Below are 23449 nucleotides of genomic sequence, written 5' to 3' on the forward strand. Positions count from 1 at the left end.
AAAGATATTTTCTGTTCAAATTCAAAAGAAATCTTATCCTCCGATTCAAATTTTGAAAACATACACCAAATTTAAAATATAGGATACAATTTTAATTCAAATTTAACCACTTTACTATATAAAAAATATAAATTCAAAAAACTTATCTTTTAATTCAAATTAATTTTTATTACATAGTAGTAGACATTGTCTTAAAATTGCCAAGTGGCTTGTTATTAGCTTGCCACTTGGCTTAACCACATTGCTTGTACCTCTCCTTTTTTATATATATAGATTTGTTGAAATACTACTTAATTCAGTGCCTTTCACTCTGAAAAGATACGTTTCAATTTGAAAAGTCCTAAAAATACGATGCTAATGATAAAGATGAGAAGTTGTCTTAGATAACTATGCTAGCTTTATTTTCGAAATTTTAAATTTTCTTTAAGTTAAAAAATTAATTCGTCAAAATACTCTTTTTATATAGGTGATTTATTTATTATTATTTAAGATTATTTAAAATTCGTCTGTTTAAGATTAGAATGCTTCATTTTTGAAGATAAAATGATAAAGAATTCCATTAGGTTTAGATCACTTCTTCAAAATTCAAACTTACCGAAACCTAATTCAATGAATTATCTTCTCATTAAAATTTGAATATTTATATTTCAATTATCAATTCAAAATTTATATTACAATTTTTATTAACTTTGTCCTAATTTTCATTAATTTTGTCCTAAAATTGCCAAGTGGCTTGTTATTAGCTTGCCACTTGGCTTAACCACATTGCTTATACCTCTCTTATTTTATATATAATATAATAAGCTTGATGTATTTAAGCTTAGATAAGCTTTATTGTTGAAATTTTCAGAATTATCTTTTTATTCAATTTCAATTTATTTTTATTTTTTCATTCTAAATTCAAAAATGTTATTACAATTCTCATTAACTTTGTCTTAAAATTGCCAAGTGGCTTGTTTTTAGCTTACCACTTGGCTTAACCACATTGCTTGTACCGCTCCTTTTTTATATATATAGATTTTAGTAGAGTATTTGCTTCAAAATAAGTGTCTACTTGCATATTCAAGAAAGAATTAATCCCTTTCTTCCAAATTTACTGATTAATCCATTTCTTTCAAATTTACTTCTATTTAGATAAGTGAATTTTTATGTAATCAAGAAACTATATTAATAAAATAGTATTTAATGAAGGGTAATTTATAACAATAGCTGGAAACGGCTGCTAATACCCCGTAGGATGAGAAGCAAAAGGAGGAATCTGCCTGAAGAGGGGCTCGCGTCTGATTAGCTAGTCGGTGAGACAATAGCTTACCAAGGCGATGATCAGTAGCTGGTCCGAGAGGATGATCAGCCACACTGGGACTGAGACATGGCCCAGACTCCTACGGGAGGCAGCAGTAGGGAATTTTTCGCAATGGGCGAAAGCCTAACGGAGCAATGCCGCATGGAGGTAGAAGGCCCACGGGTCGTGAAATTCTTTTCCCGGAGAAGAAGCAATGACGGTATCTGGGGAATAAGCATCGGCTAACACCTACGCCGGTTGCGGTAATACGAGGAGGATCCAAGTGTTATCCGGAATGATTGGGCATAAAGCGCACGTAGGTGGATTTTTAAGTCCGCTCATCAAATCCCGTGGCTCAACCCCCGGACAAAGCGGTGGAAAAACTACCAAGCTAGAGTACAGTAGGGGCGAGAGGGAATTTTCGGTGGAGCGGTGAAATGCGTAGAGATCGGAAAGAACACTAACGGCGAAAGCACTCGTCGGGCCGACACCGACCGAGAGACGAAAGCTAGGGGAGCGAATGGGGATTAGCTAACCCGTAGTCCCAGCCGTAAACGATGGATACTAGGCGCTCGTGCATATCGACCCGTGCGGTGCGCCGAAGCTAATGCGTTAAGTATCACTTTCGGGGGGAGTGCGTTCGAAGAATGAAACTCAAAGGAATTGACGGGGGCCCGCACAAACGGTGGAGCATGTGGTTTAATTCGATGCAAAGCGAAGAACCTTACTAGGGCTTGACATGCCGCGAATCCTCTTGAAAGAGAGGGGTGCCTTCGAGAACGCGGACACAGGTGGTGCATGGCTGTCGTCAGCTTGTGTCGTAATTTTTTCGGCAAAGGGCCAAATCTACTTAGACTATACCATGTTACGCGCTTTTGCCCGTCATTTAAACGTTGCTCAAACGTGCCATTACCATTATGTTTTGCATTTACTCGTGGCCTTAATTTAACGAAAACCCGAAAACTTATATTCAGAGCATGTTTGTTCAGTTTCACATAGTATGGGGTATATTTGATTCATTGAAGTTTCTGAACTGCATATTGTACGAAGATATTTTTTTGTATAGTGCACTTTATGCGCTAGTCAGTTTTTTTTTTCTGGTACTGCATTTTGAAACTCCATACTTTGCTCTATTATTCTTTCACTTGCTTATGAAATGTCGAAAGCTTCGAGTTCTTCAAATAGTCGTGGAAGGGTTCGTGTATGTGGAGTTGCTACACACCATCCCACATCATGGACTCCAAATAATTCTAGGAGACATTTTTTCAGGTGTCATAAATCTGACATAAGTTATCTCTTTTTCCTTGTGATTGGTTTTTGCAACAGATCTGTAATGAACTTTTTTATGTTTATGTTTTGTTGTGGTAAATCTTTTTCTTTGTGATTTATGTTGCATGCATTATCGTGTAGATATTGGAATTGGGAAGATAAAAAAATTTCAAAATGAATTATCCTGTTCATCAACAACTTTAAAAATAAAAAGGATGTTCTCATTAGTGAAAACAATCTTTTGAAATGGGAAAATGGTGCTCTTAATAGTGAAAACAATATTTTGTAATTTTTTTTTTTTTTTGTAATTCTCTTTTGGCTGCGTAATAAATTGGGCACTTTGGTTAAAAAATTGAAAAAAAAATAAAAAACTTTTGAAGGAAAAAATAAACTTTCTTTAGCTTGAAACTTTAAATGAAATACTGATTGAGTTTGAGGCAAATTATTATACTTGTGATAATGAGAATTTTAAGGAAGCTGTGGGTGAGGTTGTGTCTTCTTCTTCTATTGATGGAAGACTTGGGAATATGAGGCGAAAAATCTAACTTATCTTATTGGGTGGCCTTTTTTGGTTAGTGGTTAGTTACATGTTATGAGGGAGACTTCAAAAGATGGATGTAATTGCATTTAATCTTTTAATTGTATAATTTAGAATACTGGGCTATGAGGTGCCAATAATCTTTTTTTTTTTTTGCACGGATTGTCCTTCATTTGGGGCTTTTAATTTGTGGCCTTCAAATCGCATTTTTAAGTTTTGCCCCTCAAATTGGTCTTTAATTTTTGCCCTCTGCCTTTACAAATTCTGCCAAACTATCCATGGAAGGCAGAATTTGCATGGCCAGTTTTGCAAATTCTGCCTTAAGGCTCAAATTAAGGCAGAATTTGCATAGGTTTACAAGGTTGAGTAAAGAGTTGAAAAATGGTGCCAGAAAAAGATTAATTGACTGAGGTACGTAATGGCAATTTTTTTATTACGGACAAGAAAAGAGGATCAAATAGTAGTATGAAATGCTAAAAGACTGTTCAACTATTATGTTTGAATAAATGTAATGCTCTAAATGGTGATGATTTAGATTATGGTAGATCCAGATTTGTATTTATTGGTTTCTTTGCTTTTAATTTCTATTCAAAATGTGGGGATTTAGCTTTAACACGATGTGTTTGATTTAATTCCTGAGAGAGATATGGATATGGGAAGGAACAGTTTTGTCACAGGTACTATACAGTCGTAGATACTATACAAGAATCTCATGACATAGTGATAGGATATATAGAAATTGTTCACTTTTCCTTTTCTTTTTCAAGTTGATTCGTGAAAACAAATTAGCTAAGTACATAATGCACAGAAGTATTATGAAAATTCATTTGTTGGACCACTTGATCAAAATAATGATCTGCTCTATGATGCCTTCAGTTATACGTGAAATTTAATAAATAAGTACTATGAAATTGTTTCTTGAAATCATACCATAAGTAGAAAGATGGAATGCACAATTTACCAAAGGATTTCAATTTTCTTAACGAATGATTATGTAGATAAGAAAAGCTAGCTTTAGGTGCAAATGCATTTGGACTATTTGACACAGTAAGGAATCAAACATATGCATGTTGCAAAAGGTAGGATAAATAGCAAGGTGAAAGAAAAATGATTCTTACAAAAGTACATAAGAACAGTTACGTTTACACCTTCGTATTTATAAGGTGAAAGTTCCCAAAGGAACAGTTTGTTGGTTACTTTGATTGATTGACTCCCTGTTGACTGTACAGAAAGAAAGAGTAATGCAATATAAGCAACATTTTCCTTACGAAGTAGCTAGACACTAGAAAAACTCTAGCAAGGGGAGTAAGAACTGGATGATGGTTGTCAGTTTGAGACAAAGAAAACGGTATGTTGATGACTTGAATGTTTTGTGGTACAAATAGACTTTTGATTCAACTCCCTTCGATTTATATTTTTTCTTTGTTTTTAATTCTTTTTATGTAGTAAGTAGGTGTAGAATGATTTTCTCTTCTTATTTTACATGTCTAATGATTTTGTATTAAAAAAAATTACATGTCTAATGATTATCTCTTCTTAATTACAGGGATCACATATGGTAGGGAAAAATATCACTTAAAAATTTCCTTCATTTCATGACAAGGTAATTTTAGTGAACTGATTAGGGAGAAGAAAATCTTTGTTGTTGAATGTTAGACATATAGACCTTTATATATGCAAATGTCTCGTTAGAATGGAGAGTTAGGACTGTGGAGATCTATGATGTAATTATAGAGCTACCAAGCTAATTTTCCATGCTATAATTGGTTTATTCAGGCCAATTTGCTAATATGCATTACTAGTATGCTACTCATAGCTATTTTTTGGAAGTAAAGCTAGAAAGTTTTGTTTGGTAGTTTAGTGTTCGGTTCTGAAGAGTCATGATGGTGGAAATCGGCACTTTCTTAAGTAGGTTATTTCATGTTTATTTTTGGCATGGTGGCTTTGGTTATGATGATGTGATTTGACTTTCTATAACATATGCTTTCACCAAAAAAAAAATAGGATCTAAGTGCAGCTAATTAGATTACTAAATTTTTTATAGTGTAGTGTTGTGGTGTTATAAAAAAAGATGAATATAGATAAAGAAAAAACAATAATAATATGGAGATTCTGTTGAAAAATGTTGAACCTACAACTTCTGAAAATTGTAGGATAGATAGAATAAGAGTGATCAGTAGAGATTTGAGAAATAGGTATCTGGAATGTAATGACAAACCTAATAATAATATGGCAAGGATTAAGAACCAGAAGTATCCTTGATGCTTGTGAGTTTTCGATGGTATGTTAATGTCAGTTATTGTCTCTATATGATCAGCAGTTTAGGATTCCCAAATTGTAGAGGTCTGTTATCTTTAGCCCTGCTACAGTAGCACTAAGTTTCAATTTTTGCTACCCTTGATTCCGTCGAGAAAATAGTATGTATGATTTATTCAGTCTTGTTTCTTTACATAATTATACCACTACTAGAAGAATTCTGTTAGATAGATTAGTTTTTCCATGATCTCCTATTCAACGCCACTTGAGAAAGTATTGTTTACGACGCAAAGCTCCAACCTAAGGCTAACTAGACAGTGAGATGGTGTTTAGCCTTAATGGTTGTGTTATCCCTTCTGTTCCCATATACTTCATGTGTTGCGGTCATGCAAGGAGGGTATCTCTTCATCGTCTCCATTAGTAATCTATGCGTTGAAATTGCGACTAAAAGGTTATTCATCTGTTAAATATTTGTGCAATAGTTGAAACAATTCTAACTTCTATTTTTTCACTTGCTAATATCTATTTTTTTCAATCCTCTCGATTTCAGTTTCTTTAGTTGAATGGTGTTCACTTGATTTTTGAAGGTAGCTTGAACTCTCTCCATATAATGTGGTTTGGAATGGAAAATGTCGACTACTAAGTTTGGGACTACTACTCCTGCTCAGTTGGAATGATGAATTTGGATTTACATGTGATGACTGTTTTGCTTTGCTGATGGCCACGAATTCGATCCACAATGTGTTGATTTTGTTTTACTTGGATTTATCAAAGGACTATCAAGTTACCATTCATCGACACAACGGATTGGACTCTTTTTCCTTAACAAAAGGTACTATGAGTATTTCTAGCCTTTTTTCCTCATATTGTAACTTGCTCAGATTTAGTGACGGAGCTAGAAGGTAACATACCCTGTATTTGTATTAAGGCATCCACTAAATATATGGAAAAACTTAATACCAGTAACTGACACTTGTTGTCACTATCCTGAAATCTAGAACCCATGAAAGTTCAAAATTTCGGATCCGTTTGTGCTCATATTTACATTTATTTGCATTTGTTTAACAATTGGGTGTTGTGTTTGTGTAATATGTCCAAAGAATTTAGATTGATTGAGTTCAACATCTGGCATTTAAGGGGAAAGGGCAAAAAGATATTGAAATAAGGCTTTATGAAATAGATGTTATTGTTAATCAGATTAGTTGTGCTGCTACGTACAATTCACATGCATATGGAGCATGTTTTGGTAATTTATTATTCAAAATCTGGAAGTGGTGGGGGAAAGTAACAAGGACTGAATAAGGACTTAAAAAACTGATGTGTTTGCTAATTAGAATGTTAGTGCTTTAGCAATTGATGTGTGTGTTCAGATGGAGTACATGAGTTTGGAGAGAAAAAGTAACTATTGCACATATTGATGTCCATTTGTATTTTCTTGGTGTAATGCTCCAGGATTCTTAATTTTCTACTTTAAAAAGGACCAAGATCTCTATTTGTTCATCAATTGTTGACGTCCCAGATCTATTCCAGTCACTGAAGGTATTTATGTTGTCTAAAGTGCGACCGATGTTCCTCATACATGAAGAGTACTTTAAATATGATAGTTCTGCTAGACGATGTATTTAAGGACTTTTGCACATATTATAAAAAAAGTGTATCTATTGTGCACAATGATGGCTGGATAAATTTAGATGGTTTACTGTTAGTAGTGGTAATTTGAGATAATGATATTTAATAATTTGCAGAGTGGTATGGTATTTTAGCTTCCAGCTAAATGTAATACAATTTGGGATTATATTGTGCAGATCCTAATTATTCCCCTTACAAAAAAAGATACTACAGTCTCCATATTCTAAGAGTTGATCAATAATCACTTCATATTCGGCGCAATTTTTTGACTACCACTTCTATCTCCATGTATATTGCACGTGAAAAACGATAAGTACTTATTCAACATACTTTTACATCAATATAGTCGTAGCTTTCATCACATGTTTTGATTCCTTATTGCTATCGTTCACCACCAAATGACTGCAAAGCATCCACCACTTTAAAATGTAAAATGAGCACGGGCCATACCCCTCTAGTAATATATATAAATGGGAGTTGGGTGGACGAACAAGGACATTTTTGACATTTCATACTTCTTTATAGTACTGTACATCTTGCATTGTTGTTGTTGTTGTTGTTGTTTTTTTTATATTTTTTTTTAATTTTTTTTAATTTTACATCTTACATTATCACATTTGATAAAATTGACAAAGATGCTAGTAGCCATGTTACGTGTCATAAACAGAGTTATTCCTTCATTTTCCTCTTTGATTTTTTTCCTCGTATTTTCCTCTTTGATGAAGTTCTCAAGCTTAGCAGAATTGTTGGTAAACATTCTAGCATTTTCAGTAAACTTAATCGCTTCCTTCATTTATCCTCTTTGATGTCTCCTGGAAATTTATTTAGTGTAGCGTAAAGCGAAGGGGCAGAGAAGACAAAAGAGAAAGTAAGCCTCTCTTTCTCTAACTCATCGATACTGTGTGTTTTGTCTTCCTTGCTCTTACTGTTGGCTTTGAATTCTTGATTCATTTTAAAATTTCTCCTTCGTGGTTCCCATTCATACTTGGATTTTCTGCGTTTTTCTCTATTTTTTCTCGATGAACATGTAAATCTTCGATTCTAAATTTGTATAGTATTAAGCAGTACTCCCTCCAAGTCAAAAAAAGTGTTCACTTAGCTATTTTTACCCCCCTTAAAAAAGTACTAACTCCTGGGCAAAAATAGATAATTTGACTAAAATGTTCCTAATTAAATAGGTATTGAGATTTGGTCATCTCATACTTAATAAGGGCAAATTTAAAAAGTAAGGTTAATTCATTCTTGATTTGATAAGTGGACACTCTTTTTGGTCCAGAGGAAGTGATTAAGATTATTGATCTACAATCTTCCTTTCTCCGCTAAAATTAATTTGCATTTATGCTTCAGTTTCTTTTTAGTAGAGCATATATGTAATTTTGGAGATATTTGATCCGTACATATATAGTATTTCCTCTTTCTTTTGGTCTCTTAGTTGATTTTGTACAAGTATGCAGTTACTTGGTAGTAGTAAATTCTTTTATGAAGCTTGGTAGTAAATTCTCTTATGAAGCTTGGTAGTAAATTCTATTATGCAGTAGAATTGCCATTAGAAGCAAAATTGTGGTAACAAATAGGGAAGAACTTTCCTACAGTAAAAGTTTTGACAATAAGCCTGAAACAACTGAACAATTCTCTATTTCATAACATTTACTCCATACTTTTTAGATGTCGTATAACATAAGCATCTATCATTCAACACCCCAAAGATACATTACAAAATTCTGCTAAATAGTAGTTATTGGATACTAATATTTATTCGTAATTATCCTTTTGTAAAAGACTTATTTGCCTAAAATTTCTCTAATAGTTGCTATTTTGTGGTCATCAACTTTTCTGGTGAATATTGTACTGAAAATTTGGCAAGTTTGCAAGAAAATTGGCTCAAATAATTATTGGATTAAAATTGGAAATTAGAGAACAAAGTTGATTAGTAGTCAAATTGTTATAAAGTTGGCCTCGTAAACGTTGGGTTAAAAATGAAAACGTCAAGACATTGTGTTACTTTATTCAGAGCTATAAGAACATATTCAGGAAGCAATACTCTTCACCTAATTTCATATAATGTTCCTTTCTAGCTTCTGCACACTTCCATTAGTGAAAATTTTGTGTCTTCTCTGGATAGATACATAAGCTCTCTTATATTTCTACGAGAAAATGAAGCTTCCTTTAGGTTTCGTGTGCATTGTATTCATGTTTACTAATATTTTATTTGTTTTCTTAAAGGTCTACAAGGTTGAGTAAAGAGTTGAAATATGGTGCCAAGAAAAGATTAGTTGATTGGGGTATTGGCTACTTTTCTATTACGGACAAGAAAAGGGGATCAACTAATAGTCTGAAATGCTTAAACATTGTGCTTCTATTATGTTTGAACGAGATAACACTCTACATGGTGATGATTAAGATTGCGCTAAGTTCAGATTTGCATTTATTGATATCTTTGCCTTTTAATTTCTAATCGATGTGTGGGGATTCACAATTCCTATGATTTAATTCTTGAGAGATATGTTGATATGCATTAATTAACGGCTATATGCAGGTAACAACATATCATGGAAAAATGAAGCAAGATCATCCACTTCTTTTGATATAGGAAACAATCAAATTTCGAGTTCATTTTGGCAGCATAGACTCACAATTAGGAACATCAATATAAAATCATGAGGTAGAGACACTTTGGACTCTTATTCTAAAAGAAGATTGTTTTTAGTTATACATATAAAATACTTGGATGTTTCGTCCCCGGAACTTGAGACTAAATCCCCGTGACACACCCGTTGATCACGGACAATTTTTTACACATCCAACCTTTTCAGACTGTCTTGATTGGCAGGAGACTTGATCAAGGAGACAGTCAAGGCACTTGATCAAAGTACTGATCTGCTCCACGGCGCTTTCGGTTATATATGAAATCAAAACTCCCCACACCCCAAAATCCACTTAATTAAGCTAGCACTTTCATTCAAATATACAAGGACATTAAACACAATAATATTAGCTCTGTCCAATCCAACAGCTATATTCCAAAATTGGAACAGGGTAAGCCATTTAACTTAAAGCAGCCAAAAGCTCTTCAAGAACTATAGCATTGCGTAAAAAGTTGTTCTATTTTTCCCATTGTTAGTTTTTGAAGTATTACGTAAAGTGTGAAAAATTGAGGTGGAGGTTCCTATTAACTTTGAAAGATAATTTTGTATGTGAGCTAAATGTTATAAGTTTGTCTGTTGTGAGACCTTTGCATTTAAAATGTTGCATCCGCACATAGTATTGTAGATGAATAAATCATAAAATTATTGCTCCAACTATTTTATAATTGTTAAGAAAAAGCTTGTGATCGTGATTGAATCGGGAACAGAAAGACTTCACTTAATGATAAATTTTTCACTTAATGGTACATATATTATAACTATGTTCTCCCTAAATTCTTGTTCAACATGAGTTTGATATGTATGGCAAGTTAATTTTTTTTTATGTAAACATAAATTGGCTGCTATTTTACATTAATTTCCTATATTCCATTCTCATATGTTTTGTGCAAATGCGAGTTTAGAAATGAATAGGTTGGGGTTTTTAAAGTTCATGCTCTTGATTTATGATGATTTCTTATCCTTTTCATCATTGCATTTTTCCATATAAGCCTCTTTGCCTACATGTTGCTTGATATTTTTTAAGAAAGACGCTCTCGATGTCAAATATGTGCCCATACATGTGGAGGTTGACAAAGATATACTTCCATCCGGAAGCCCAACCGGACAATTAGGAATGTCCTGTTGATCTCTCAGTTCCTTCGAATTACCTGTCACATGATTGGTTCCTGCATTGTACAGTTGCACGTCTGTTATGAAACTGTTGAACATACTTTTAGATCGAGTTGGGTGAATGTGTAAGTCTCAAAAGACCTATTTTGTAACTGGCAGGAATGCAAGTAATTGAAGGGGTTGAAAAGTATTTGGAAGAGTACCGGTCTGCATTGCAAGGGGTGTGGAAGAAACTAAATGTATTTCTGAAGGGAAGTCTAAAACTATACTGTCTTTTAAGTTCATGTATTTTATTACCTATGGTGTAAATAACGAGTGATAACTATGTGTGACGAATTATTTTTTATGGATGTATGGTAGAATTTATTTATTTTATGGAAAGACATTGTTAAGGCCGCCTCTGTAAGAATAACCAGCACTTGGATCTTTGACTTTATCTTTGAAACTTTTCTTTACTCTATAATGATGTTGCTTGCTGCCTTATTGAACCTTTTCATATCATCAGGTTGTATGAGATTTTCTCTAACAGACCTTGAACAATGTATATGTCTTAGTGAGTTGTTCACACGAGAGATCACAAATGATGTTTAAAGTTCAAGCAAGTTCATACCTTTACTACTATAATTGGGCATCACAAATGATGTTTAAAGTTCAATGCAAGTTCATATTCTTTACTACTATAATTGGGCACACCCGTGCGAAGCACGAGCACTTGCTTCTAGTTATTTGTATAAGAGTCAATCAATATTACCTAGGTATTATAGAATAGCACTCCCAGAAAACAAATAAGATATTTTTTATCATATTTGAAAAAAATCTTGAGTGACTTTTTTTAAAAAAAAAAAAAAAAATTATACTAGTTTAGCTACTTTTATATGATACTTAGATAAAACCAAAGACTTTGTTGTTATATTTTAATAACTTTGTTGCAATAAATAAACAGATAATTACACCCCGTTAATTGTGATAACAACGCCATCTCATATTTTTGCTTACAAAAAACTCCACTCCTCCTCCCTCCTCCCTCTCTCTCTGCAGCCACTCCCTCCTCCTCCTCTCTCTCTTCTTCGCTAGACCATAACTGCTGGCATCTGTCGAAGACAACGCCGCCATAGCCGGAGATCTAAATGTTGTAGTGTTGCCCACTCCATTGATCCATCCTAATTTAACTAATTTCAACGAATTAAGATTTATATAACGAGGAACACAAATGATTGGTGAAGATGAACGGAAATTGATTGAGCTTTCAGGTCAAGATCATGAAAATGAATGGATCAAATTTCAGATCAAATCCTGCAAAAGCTTTTACGATGAAAATTACTAAATCACCTACTGACCTAATTTCTCGATATTAATCTATAGAAAAAGTGTTGAAGATTCGGGTGCGAGATATTTGCAGGATTGTAAGAAATAGGAGAAGAACAATAGAAAATTCTGAAATTAGGTTTGTATAATATTGTATAATAATAGTATATGGGTGTATACACACCACACCTCTTATACACTATTATACATTTTTATACACCTATATACATAATGTATATGTCTTGTATAAAAGTGCACTTCTCATTCAAAACCAGTCTAGATCTATGTTTATACACACTTATACAATATTGTATAATTGTGTGTAAGTGCGTATTTTTGTGTATAATATTGTATAAGTACATTTTTTAGTGTATATACCTACACATTATACAATATCGTATAAGTGTGTATAAATGTGTATAAGTACGTATTTTCGTGTATAATATTGTATAAGTATATTTTTTTAGTGTATATTACATATTATACAATATTGTATAAATGTGTATAAGTGCGTACTTTCGTGTATAATATTGTATAAGTATATTTTTTTGTGTATATACCTACACATTATACAATATTGTATAATTGTGTATAAATGTGTATAAGTGCGTACTTTCGTGTATAATATTGTGCAATTATATTTTTAGTGTATGATACCTCCACACTATACACCTTCAAACACCTATATACATAACGTACCTGTCTTTTTGTATATAAGTGTATAACATTATATAAAAGTATTTTTAGGCCAAAGCTTTGCAAATGTAAGTTTTGAGCTATTTTCTTGCAATCTAAATGAGCTAATTGTATATTTCTTAAATTTTCCCATAAATAAAGATTAAGCAACCCATTCAGCCACTATTTTAATTTTATTTAGACAACATGCTGCCCAACAACAAAGCAATGAAACACTCGAACAGATTACTACTTTCGGCTTTCTCTTGACCCATCGACTCCTTGCAAATTGCAATTGATAGCTATAACAAATCTCTGTAAAATATTCTTCCAAACTTGGGTAAAAGAGAGAAAAAAGAATCAAATGAAATGCAAAGAAACTTTAAAACCAATTTGAGAAAACGGAATGACATATTGGAGTCCAGAAGAGATAAAAAATTTAAACCATTAATTGATGAATAATACGTCAATGACCGAAGTAAATACCACACTTATCATTATTTTTCAAACATTTAAGCATATTTAGGGGTGATAAATGATCACTTTGGGTTAAATTTTGATAAATCAAAATGGTTGAAAATGAGTCTGGCTCAATCCTGCCCAAAAATTATTTGAACTGCATGCTAAATGATGGATCACAACTCAATCGGTCCAACTTAACGGAATTTTCCCCTTTTTCCTAACTAACCCAAACTTAACGGGATTTTCCCTTTTTTCCTATAACTAACCCAACTGATGTTCCATATAAGAGAAATTACCGTGATCTTGGAGTGCAGAATTAAGTGCTTCAATAGCAATCACCCAATTCTATTTAAGAAAAATTATACTTAGAAGCTAATGAAAATAATACATAGCATTAATTTAGAACTGTCATGACCCAAACAACTGTGAGTGGCACCCGCACAAATCTTCTATAGGCGAATCATCTACTTAACCAACCATCCAAACGATTACCACATTACTTAGCCAATTTTAAAGCATTCAAGGATATAACAGATATAAAAATCTCCAAATGCCTAGTCATGCCATAAATAAATAAAATCTGCGGAAGTATAACTTTTACAATCCCAAAATCCGAAAGTCATCGTACAAGGACTCTAAAACATAGCCGTCTAAAGAATGAATAGCTATCTAAAATAAACATATATGTCTGAAATGAAATAGACATCTAAAATAAGAAAGATCTTCAGGCGGCCTGGCATGGATAAGTGCTCACCCTCAAATCTGTCAGGAACTGGCCTCACGCTAAATATGAGGTCTCGTAGATATCTCTGGATCACACTTTGCACTCAAAAGAATGCAACAAGGTAGTATCAGTACAAACACTATGTACTTGTAGATATCATAGGCCGACTAAGATTAGTATCATGCATAAAATCACAAAATCAATAATATAGACGGATAGGCACAACAACACATAATCTCGAGAACTATCAATAGAAATCATCCAACACCGAAATATTAGCCAACACAGGGATAAGGTAATTCCACAGAAGTAGAAATTAATAAGAGTAACTCAACCCATGTAATCACTAAACACAATCATAAATCACAAATCAGCTCAACTCTGTCACATATCCGTACACACATGCTAAATAGTGGTGTTTGACCCATTAGCCATGACCTGTAGGGGACCCATGGTGTCCATGTACCCTCGCTCCAAAATCTTACCTCGAATCTCGAGCCTTTAACGTAGCCCACGTCCTCACTCCCTGTCAAATGTTCCTTTTCATATTTATAATATCTTTCTCATCACAATGTATTCCCGCTTCACAATCAATAAGGAATGTGAACAATTAATAATCAATAATAAGGAATACAAGTCACCACGTCACAAGTCATATCAAGACTCAACAATCAATAACATGAATAAGGGAATTCTCCAAGTCAACAAGAAGGGTAGTTATGAACTCCTTCTTTATCATTTCATATTAGTTCATCACATAATTGATCAATCAATATCAAACTATAGGAATTATCAACCACAATTTATGTGCAAAGCCTAATCATGCTTCTCCTATCAATTTCTTAACACATACAATAAACTAATCAAAGTCCAACTCAAGTAGACCGTAACCTATCTCAAACCAGAACTGGAACAATGTAATAACTCCGCGATAGCTTTCCCCTTTCGCAAAGCTTCCGAACGTTCAAAGTCTAGAAATATAGAGCTATATAAGTACACTTTGGGGGTAAAGAACCCAACTACTTCTACCCTTTTCAAATGGGTGAACTATCACCAAGCGTTATTTCATCATAATATCAACTCCAATAATCATATTCTATCCGTTCATAGGTTTTCTAATCATTCCAACCCTTTTATAAGCAGTTTTTATGCTAAAGTTATCATCTTTATGAACCTTAGGTCTCATTCAACAAGTTTCACCATTAGTAGAAAAGTTATGATCCTAGGAAGTGATAATCTATAACCCTAGATGATTAAACAACTATAAATTCAACAACCCATTCATTATTACAGGGTTTCTTAAGTTCTAGGATTTTAGCCCTTTCATTCACCATTAACAGAACTTTAACTAATCATGGAATCTATCATGATGATGGAATTAACAAAGTCAAGCGTTGAGACTTACCTTTGAAGCGTACTTTAGCCTTAGCCTTAGAATTTCGCCACAGTAGTTCTTGGAAACTGTTTTGGTGTTATGTGGGGAATGGATTCAGAATAAAGAATATAAAACTTGGATTCTACCTCCCGTCAACCGCTGCAGCGGGGCTTTATCTCGCTATAGCAGGAAGGCTCCCGCTATGGCGGACCTCATTAAAGTCCTACCTCCCTGTTACAGCGACCCCCTACCCGCTATGACGGACCTGCTGCCACGGTCCCACACCCGCTGCAGCAGTCCATTTTGATCAGTTGCTCGGGTTTTTGCACCAGTTTCCACCCAAAAATCCCAACACCAATCTAAGGCCCTACAGACGCAACCGAAATATGCACAGACAGATAAAATCACACTACGGACTCACTCGCAGCCTCAAAATTTCCAACAGGGGTCTAGTTTTCTAAGTCAACCCCCATAACGACCTAGCGGGTCGTTACATCAGATACCAATTAAATAACCATTCGTCTTCGAACGGACGAAAGATAGAACAAGGGGATGATATCTGATTCAAGGAAAAGCTAGGGATAATTCTTTCACATATCGGATTTTGTCTCCCAAGTAGCTTCCTCGAAGGGACGGTTCTTCCACTGAACCTTCAGTGACGCTATTTCCTTTGACCTCAACTTGCGAACCTCTCTATCTAGTATAGTGTTGACACCTAATTTTTGACCTTGCATAATTTATTTTAATCACCCAGAGTCCTTGAATATTAAATAGAGTGAAATATGTATTTTCTACTGTCACGACCCAACCCCGTAGGCCGTGACTAGTGCCCGAGCTGGACATTCGTATACATATCTGCTACATATAGTTAACCCGAAATTAAACACAATATGGAACAAAGACAAAGACGTTATCTCGTAACGTCACATTTATATATGTAGGTAACCTCCGTCTCCCGCGAGTCACAACCGATTAAAAGATAACATAGTACACGAGCCGACAAGGTCATAGCATAACGTACGGGAATGTCCCAAATATATATGCAGCTTCTAAAAGTCGCCTACTACATACAACATCCCAAAATATATACGCAAGTCGACAAGGTCGCCATTACGTACGGAACATCCCAAAATAAGTCATATCAATTGTACGAACAACATCTATATACAACCCACACATATGTCTACACGGTACCCTAAGAGTATCAATAGTGAAATATGACGGACGTGGCCCCGCCGTACCCCCGGATAAACATATACATATATATCGTAGATCCGTATCGAAAGTCTAGGCTCCGGAACAATGGAGCACTCCAAGACAAACGAGTAGAAGTCCTGTCGAAGGATCACCAAAGCGAGTATCTCGTACTGCGGCATTTAAACGAAATTTCCCCGAAGAAAGCGGGGTCGCACGAGATATGTACTGAGTATATAAAGCATGAAATACAATAAGGAAAATCATAACTGAAGTAGAGATTCCAGGAGACAAGTATGATAATCAAGAAATCACTGTACCTGTGCCTTATGAAATACAATCATGCATAGCTATATCATATACCATATCCGGCCCATTATGGACCTTGAACGAGTCGTATACATGTATACCATACCCGGCCCATCATGGGACTCGGTGCCATTATCACGTCATCATATCATCATATCATCGTATCATCATATCATCATATCATTATATACATATATCGTACCCGGCCCTCTAGTGAGGGACTCGGTGAACAATGCAGTGAAACTGTGCACGAATACATACCCGGCCCGGGACACGGTAAAAGATGTAATAACAGTATGCACGAGCAGAGTAGTGAGTAACCATATGCAATTTACATCATCATCTGAGACTCAATGGAATAAGTGGAATAAACTTGCACTTGAGTATCAAAGGCGATAGTCATATTAAGTACCCCTTGAATGTCACTATGGACTATATCAAATAAAGCCTCAGGGATCATAGACACGTATCAAGATAACATGAAATAGCTTATGGAAGTCAACGACATTAGTCATCGTAGAGTCCTTAGGAATAGGAGCTTATACATACCGACTACTATCCAACATATAGAAGACTCGAGAGGCAGTAGCTTAATTACCTTAAGAGTTCTAACATCAAGAAGTGAATAAGGATCATGAACCATACTCGAAACTTATGAATAGAATTATCCCAAAGCTCATATCATACATCGCTTATATCTAAGACATGCCAAAAGAAAGAAGGGATAGCTTTACATACCTTCAACGCTTATCGGTAATACAATACGTATGCGCTGCCCGTAGTGTCTCAACCTATATTAAGACGTCAAAAACTATGGTTAAGCCACGGGAAGGTTCAAAACGTATTCCAACGTTAGTAGCGCGTTCCTAGAAAATTAGACGACGTTTCCTTTATATGCAACCAACTACACAATAACCAAGTCAACACCAACAACCACACGTTCAAGTACTATGTTGAGACTAGTCAAGACAAGATTCGAGAACACTCCGAACAGCCTGCATGACATTCCAATCAACCCACATATCACAACATTCGATAATAATCTACATACGACTACGACATATTCAAGTCATTCTTAATGATCCATAGTCATAACATTTTCATCGAAACTATCTTATAACAACCCAACTATTATAACAACACAATGCATAGTCTTAACTACTCTTGGCCCTTCAATTCAACAAGAACCTAGTCCTCCAATTCAACAAGAACAACAACACAACCAAACCAGATCGTTCTCAAATACAATACAATTATAACTTTAAATATCAAATTCCTTCACTTTCATCATACAATCAATGACAACAACAATGACAACACTAATTTAGAATTAACCCACCATTATTAGATTAGAACAGCCCCAACATGGCCTAAACGGAAACTTAACATTAACATATACAATTCCTTCACTTTTAACATATAATCCATAACAATAATAACAACAACAACAATCAACCTAATCTAATTTAAACAATCTCCAATTCTGTCCATTTTCCACACCAACACTAATTATGCAATTTTCTTACTTCCAATTTCATCTAATACAAATTAACCTCTTCATTACAACACCATTAACTTCAAATACACCATAAGAAGAAGAAATCTTACTTCAAATAAATTTGGGCAGATTCTACCACCACTTGCACCAATTGCACCACTTCCTCTTCTTCAACTCATATTCTAACCTTGCTACCTTCTTGAACGTGTAGAACATCTTTTCTTGAATCAAAATCTTGTTCCTTTTAATTTTCCAGCGTGAGCTTTGGTCGCCATGGTCGCTTCCTTGAATCACTAGAACACCATAGGGATTATAATTCTCTTTCCTTTTTTTTTTTTTTAATAGGGCCGGAAACAGGACCGCCATACGGCCGTGTTGCCGCCATGGCTGGTTAAGGAGAGCTTCTTTCAACAATGATGAAGGCGGATGAAGATGAATTATGAATATGCTTGTAATTAAACGAGTCATCCACCTTCTTATATATGCAATCAGCCATAAGGATACGTGTCCAACCATGTTGACAAGTTGTCCCACTATGGCATGGACCAATCGCATTTGGCCATGTCGTAGTGGGGCCCACTTAGTGGTCTAATTAGGCTAGTTAATCATTAATTAATCACTAATCCCCACTTAATAATCTAATCATGGTTAATTAATCCCTAATCTCCACTAATATTTCTACACCATAGAAATTTGCAAGCAAGTCGTGCCATATTAATATCGGGGATTAAAAGTCCTTGTCTCATATCCAAAAATAATCTTGTCCTTGGACTTATGTCGATTAGCTTACGAATAATCCGTCGTATAAAAATACGGGATATAACATCTACAAATCAAAATGATTTTATAAAATTATTTAGATAAAATTTTGCCATTTCATTTGGCAAAATAATTTCTATAATTCTACAAATCATTTGGAAATTAATTTACATGTTTTGCAATAATTATGGGCCATTTACTAAAGTCAATCAAGAATATCATTTGAAAACAATCATTCATTTAATTGTTAAAATTACTAGAAAGATCAATTAGCAAGCATTCCACCCTGTCTAATTCAAGGAATCTGATTAATTAAATGAATTAATCATTTCTAACCCTGAATTCTTAATTTTGCATATGTACAATTTATTAGAAATAATCATAATTGATTGAATGTTTTGTTGTGGTTATATTCCATGTTTACTACATGGCTAATATTGGCAAAAATTGAAATGATTAATTGTTATTCTAATTATGGCCTTAATTAAAATAGCAAATTTATTGGTTCAAGTCAATTAGAGTCATTTTACAAAATTGGCCTTCAATTGGTTGTTTGAATTAGGTGTGGCCATATTTTGAAATGTTCAAATTATGAACAAAATTGAAATTATGGTTATTGCATAAACTTGCATTTTCTACCCCTCCTTATAAGCATGTATATGATATATACACATATATACACATATGTCATGTATATATATGTGTATATCGGGCCCCTCTTGTTTTTTCTTAAAATTTGGACCGAGTCCAACCCAATACAAGGCCAACCCCGGCCCAACAAACACCAGTATATAAGTGCGTGTTCTCAGCCAAACGGACCCCTTAAGGTATCATTTGGCTTTCTTCAAGGGTTTTACCCGAAACCTTAGCGCCGTCGCCATTTTCCCTTCTCTCTCCTACATTATCTTCGTCATATTTGGCAAAGTAGTAGATGTACATCACCTTTTTTAGGCCTTGCATAACGACCCGCTTGGTCGTCATAGTCTTTTCGCATTTTCGCCCGCTCCCGAGCATTGAATAGCTCAATTTTGACCTGAGGGGACCGTTGACACGCTTTTTGAGGTGTCTAGACCAAATTCTGGCAACTTTTGTGAAATATAGGCTTAAAGTGAAAAATGGTTGACCAAAAGTTGACTTTTGGGTAAACGGACCCTTTTTGAAATTTCGTCAATTTCAAGAGGTCTGAATGGTCATTTAGTACTTGGGTGTGTATTTGGTTCGTTTCCCAATGCACTCGGATGCATTTCGGGACTTGGGTTAGAAAATTGAAATTAAGGCATCGGGTGTTAACTGAACGAGACCTCCGTTGGAATTTTGACACCACGGGTGCATTCGTAGCGCGTTTTTATATGTGTTTATGTGTATGATATACGAGCAGATGGCCTCAGGAACTAGTCAAAAAATCGGATCGAATTGTGGAACTTGGGAAGTTTTCTAGTGTCTGTTGCCCGCTTTGGTGACACTAGCACCGCGGCAGCAGTACCGCTGGGGCGGTAGCCCTACCACTGTAGGCATCTAAGTTTTTTAGGCTTGACCGCTGAAGCGGTCAGGTGGCCGCTGGGGTTGTCCCAATACCGCTAAAGCGGGTGATGGGCAGTTAGTAATATTAGTAAAGTGTTAAAATCCCTTAGACCCTCCTTATTTCCCGTTTCGAAATTAGAGCCTTGGGAAACAGTTCTTGGAGGTAAATCTTACTTGTTCCTTTACTCTTCCTTTAACCATAATCATCTTATATTTCTCCCTTCCCCTTAATAAACCCATGGTGATGGGAGTTGAAAGAGGATTTTGAAGAACATTTTCCCTAGGCTTATTAATGATAAATTGGTGATATTTATGTTATATTTTACTAAAGCTAAGCTTGTTAATCATATATCCTTCCTTTTTATTGTTGAATTTCGGAATCAAAGAGTTAGGGTTTTTACCCAATTGCGGATTTGCTTGAAATAAGAAATCAGGCTAATCCTTGAGTTAAATCAACAATTAGTGGTTGGGTTATCATCATCTAGTACTTAATTTGGCATTTTGCTTATGAATTTCCCGTTTTTGCCCTTGTGGGCCCGTTTCCCCAATTTCTAGGGCTAAAATTGACCTAATTTAAATAGTAGCAATATTATTATCATTCTTCATGATTTCTAATCTAGAATTCGATTATGCTTAGACTACTTTGGTTCTGAGGTTCAGCGGAAAGGCAAGGCAAATGAGTGAGTTGTTAGTGTTGCGGTTCGACCATTCAGGTAGGTTATGGCTTACCCTTGGTGGAACTTCGTATAGCGAAGCGCATATTTAGATTATATTATCGGAGATAGCATGTGAACCTTCGGGTATGAAGTTGGGTTAGATATTGCCTTAGATTGGCCCTGTTGCGTGTTTGGGGCTAGCCACCCCGCTATGTGTGATTTGATTGTTCTATTATGCGCGTGCTTGACGCCACGAGCCATCGGGTAGATGTTGATTCGCTTTTTATCATCTTTATTATGATATAGTTGGCATACCCATTGTTGGTATTTGTACTCGGATATATTGTTGGCGTACCCACTGTTTGTACTTGTGATTCAGTTATATTATTGGTATACCCACTGTCGGTATTGTGATTCAGATATATTGTTGGTGTATGCATTGTTGGTACATGTGATATTGAACATGATTATTGATGTGATTCATGAATTGCACGCACTCTCATTTTCATGATACATTGTTGTGGTATTGATGACACTGATGAAACACTTAATGAGTTGGGCTCAGTTTTACTTGAGTGACGTGAGAGTCTGATGTCCGATATTCATCCCGAAATCATTGATTGAATGAAATTGATATTTGAGAGAACTCTTTTACTTGAGTGACGTGAGAGCCCAATGTCCGATGTTCATCCCGGAATCGTGGATCGCATGGCCACTATTCGATGTAATTTTTGGAATCATTGTTAGTGTATAGACTTCGCGGGTCCCAGGGTGGCGCCGGTGAGAACCCTCCATGGGCAAAGATCCGGGGTCCCATATGTCTATTGGGCAAAGATCCAGGACGGGTGGCAATTATACTTCGCGAGTCACGTTGAGTTGTGCTACCGAAACATCGATATTTCCGTCCGGATTACATGTGTACACCTCATTTGCATGGCATTGCATTCATACACTACTGCATTGCATTGCATTATGACTTGGTTGAGATATTTGGTGTCTACTGTGATGATTGGATTGGATTGTATATGTTTAGACTTGGCACACTTGGGATCAGATGTATTACATAGGCGACGACGGATACTTGATTCTGATTTTGTTTTGACTCATACTTGTTGGTTTATTTGCTTATCTGCTTTATTATCTGAATTGGGTTAGCTATGCTTAGTCGGCCGATGATGCCTTCCAGTACTGTTGTTTGTACTAATCTACACTTGCTACATTCTTTTATGAATACAGAGTATTAGGTTGGATCCACTTCTGTGACGCGTGGCTAATAGTCGCTTCAGCTTCCTCTTCGACTCTCCAGGGTGAGCATGGCCATCCGCCGCCTTGAAGACTTTTCTATCTTTATGTCCTATTCTATTCAGAGACATAGACACCTTATGTATTAGTATTTCAGATTGTATTATTTCCCTGTTAGATGCTCTTGTATTATTCAGACTAGACCCTGGGGGTGTTGTTATTATTCCGCACTATTTTACTATATCTATATCTATATCGTGAGACTTACGTATTTGTACTATTCTGCTACTTCATTTCATTCTTTTACGTATTTATACATTGTTGGATTAAAGGTTCGCTTATCGAGGTGGGAAAGTAAGTGCCCGCACGGCTTAGGCAAAAATAGGTCATGACAAGTTGGTATCAAAGCCATAGGTTACCTAGTCTTAACACAAGAGCGTGTTTAGTAGAGTCTCGTGGATCGGTATGATGAGCTCAGTACTTATCTACGGGAGGCTATAGGACATTTAAGAAATCTCACTTTCTTTTCATTCTTCGTGCTACTCTGTTCAATTTGGGATCTGGAAGGATCAAATTGGTATCTGACTCTATTCTTTTCTCTCATAGATGGTGAGGACTAGAGCTACAACGGCCCAAGGTCAGGTGCTAGGGCCCACAAATACTGTTGGCACCCGATGGTGGGACGCGGCAGAGCGAGAGGTTGCGAGGCTGCCCCAGCTAGAGGCGCGCAGCTCCCGCGGTGGGCCAGCGGTAAGAGAGGTCTCCATCTCCCGAGCCCGAGTATCAGCCGGGTAGGGACCAAGTTGCAGAGGATGGTGTGACCCCAGCACGGACATAGCCTGAGGTTACTTTTGACCATACCGTGCATGACACTATGGCCAGGGTTCTACTTCACCTAGATGCCCGTGTGACGGCAAATTTCGTACTACTACTTACTCTCGGCGGGGGGTTCCAGACTAGGGTCGGGGCGCGGACCCCCCTGCTGCGGGCCTACACGGGG

The 23449-nt window shown here is 35.7% G+C and overlaps 1 long non-coding RNA gene across 2 annotated transcripts; it reads left to right on the forward strand.

Moving 5' to 3' along the window:
• Nucleotides 1–3432: 3432 nt before the first annotated feature.
• On the forward strand, nt 3433–6708 carry LOC132059793 (uncharacterized). 2 transcript variants are annotated; one of them, XR_009415736.1, is made up of 4 exons: nt 3433–3500; nt 4636–4692; nt 5933–6186; nt 6453–6708. It is a non-coding gene; the product is annotated as an uncharacterized LOC132059793 (long non-coding RNA). The 2 variants fall into 2 exon arrangements; XR_009415737.1 differs by lacking the exons at nt 4636–4692; nt 6453–6708 and having other exon boundaries at nt 5933–6371.
• The last annotated feature ends 16741 nt before the right edge of the window (nt 6709–23449 follow it).

Source organism: Lycium ferocissimum, chromosome 6 (genome assembly GCF_029784015.1).
Source record: "Lycium ferocissimum isolate CSIRO_LF1 chromosome 6, AGI_CSIRO_Lferr_CH_V1, whole genome shotgun sequence".
Taxonomy (NCBI): Eukaryota; Viridiplantae; Streptophyta; class Magnoliopsida; order Solanales; family Solanaceae; genus Lycium; species Lycium ferocissimum.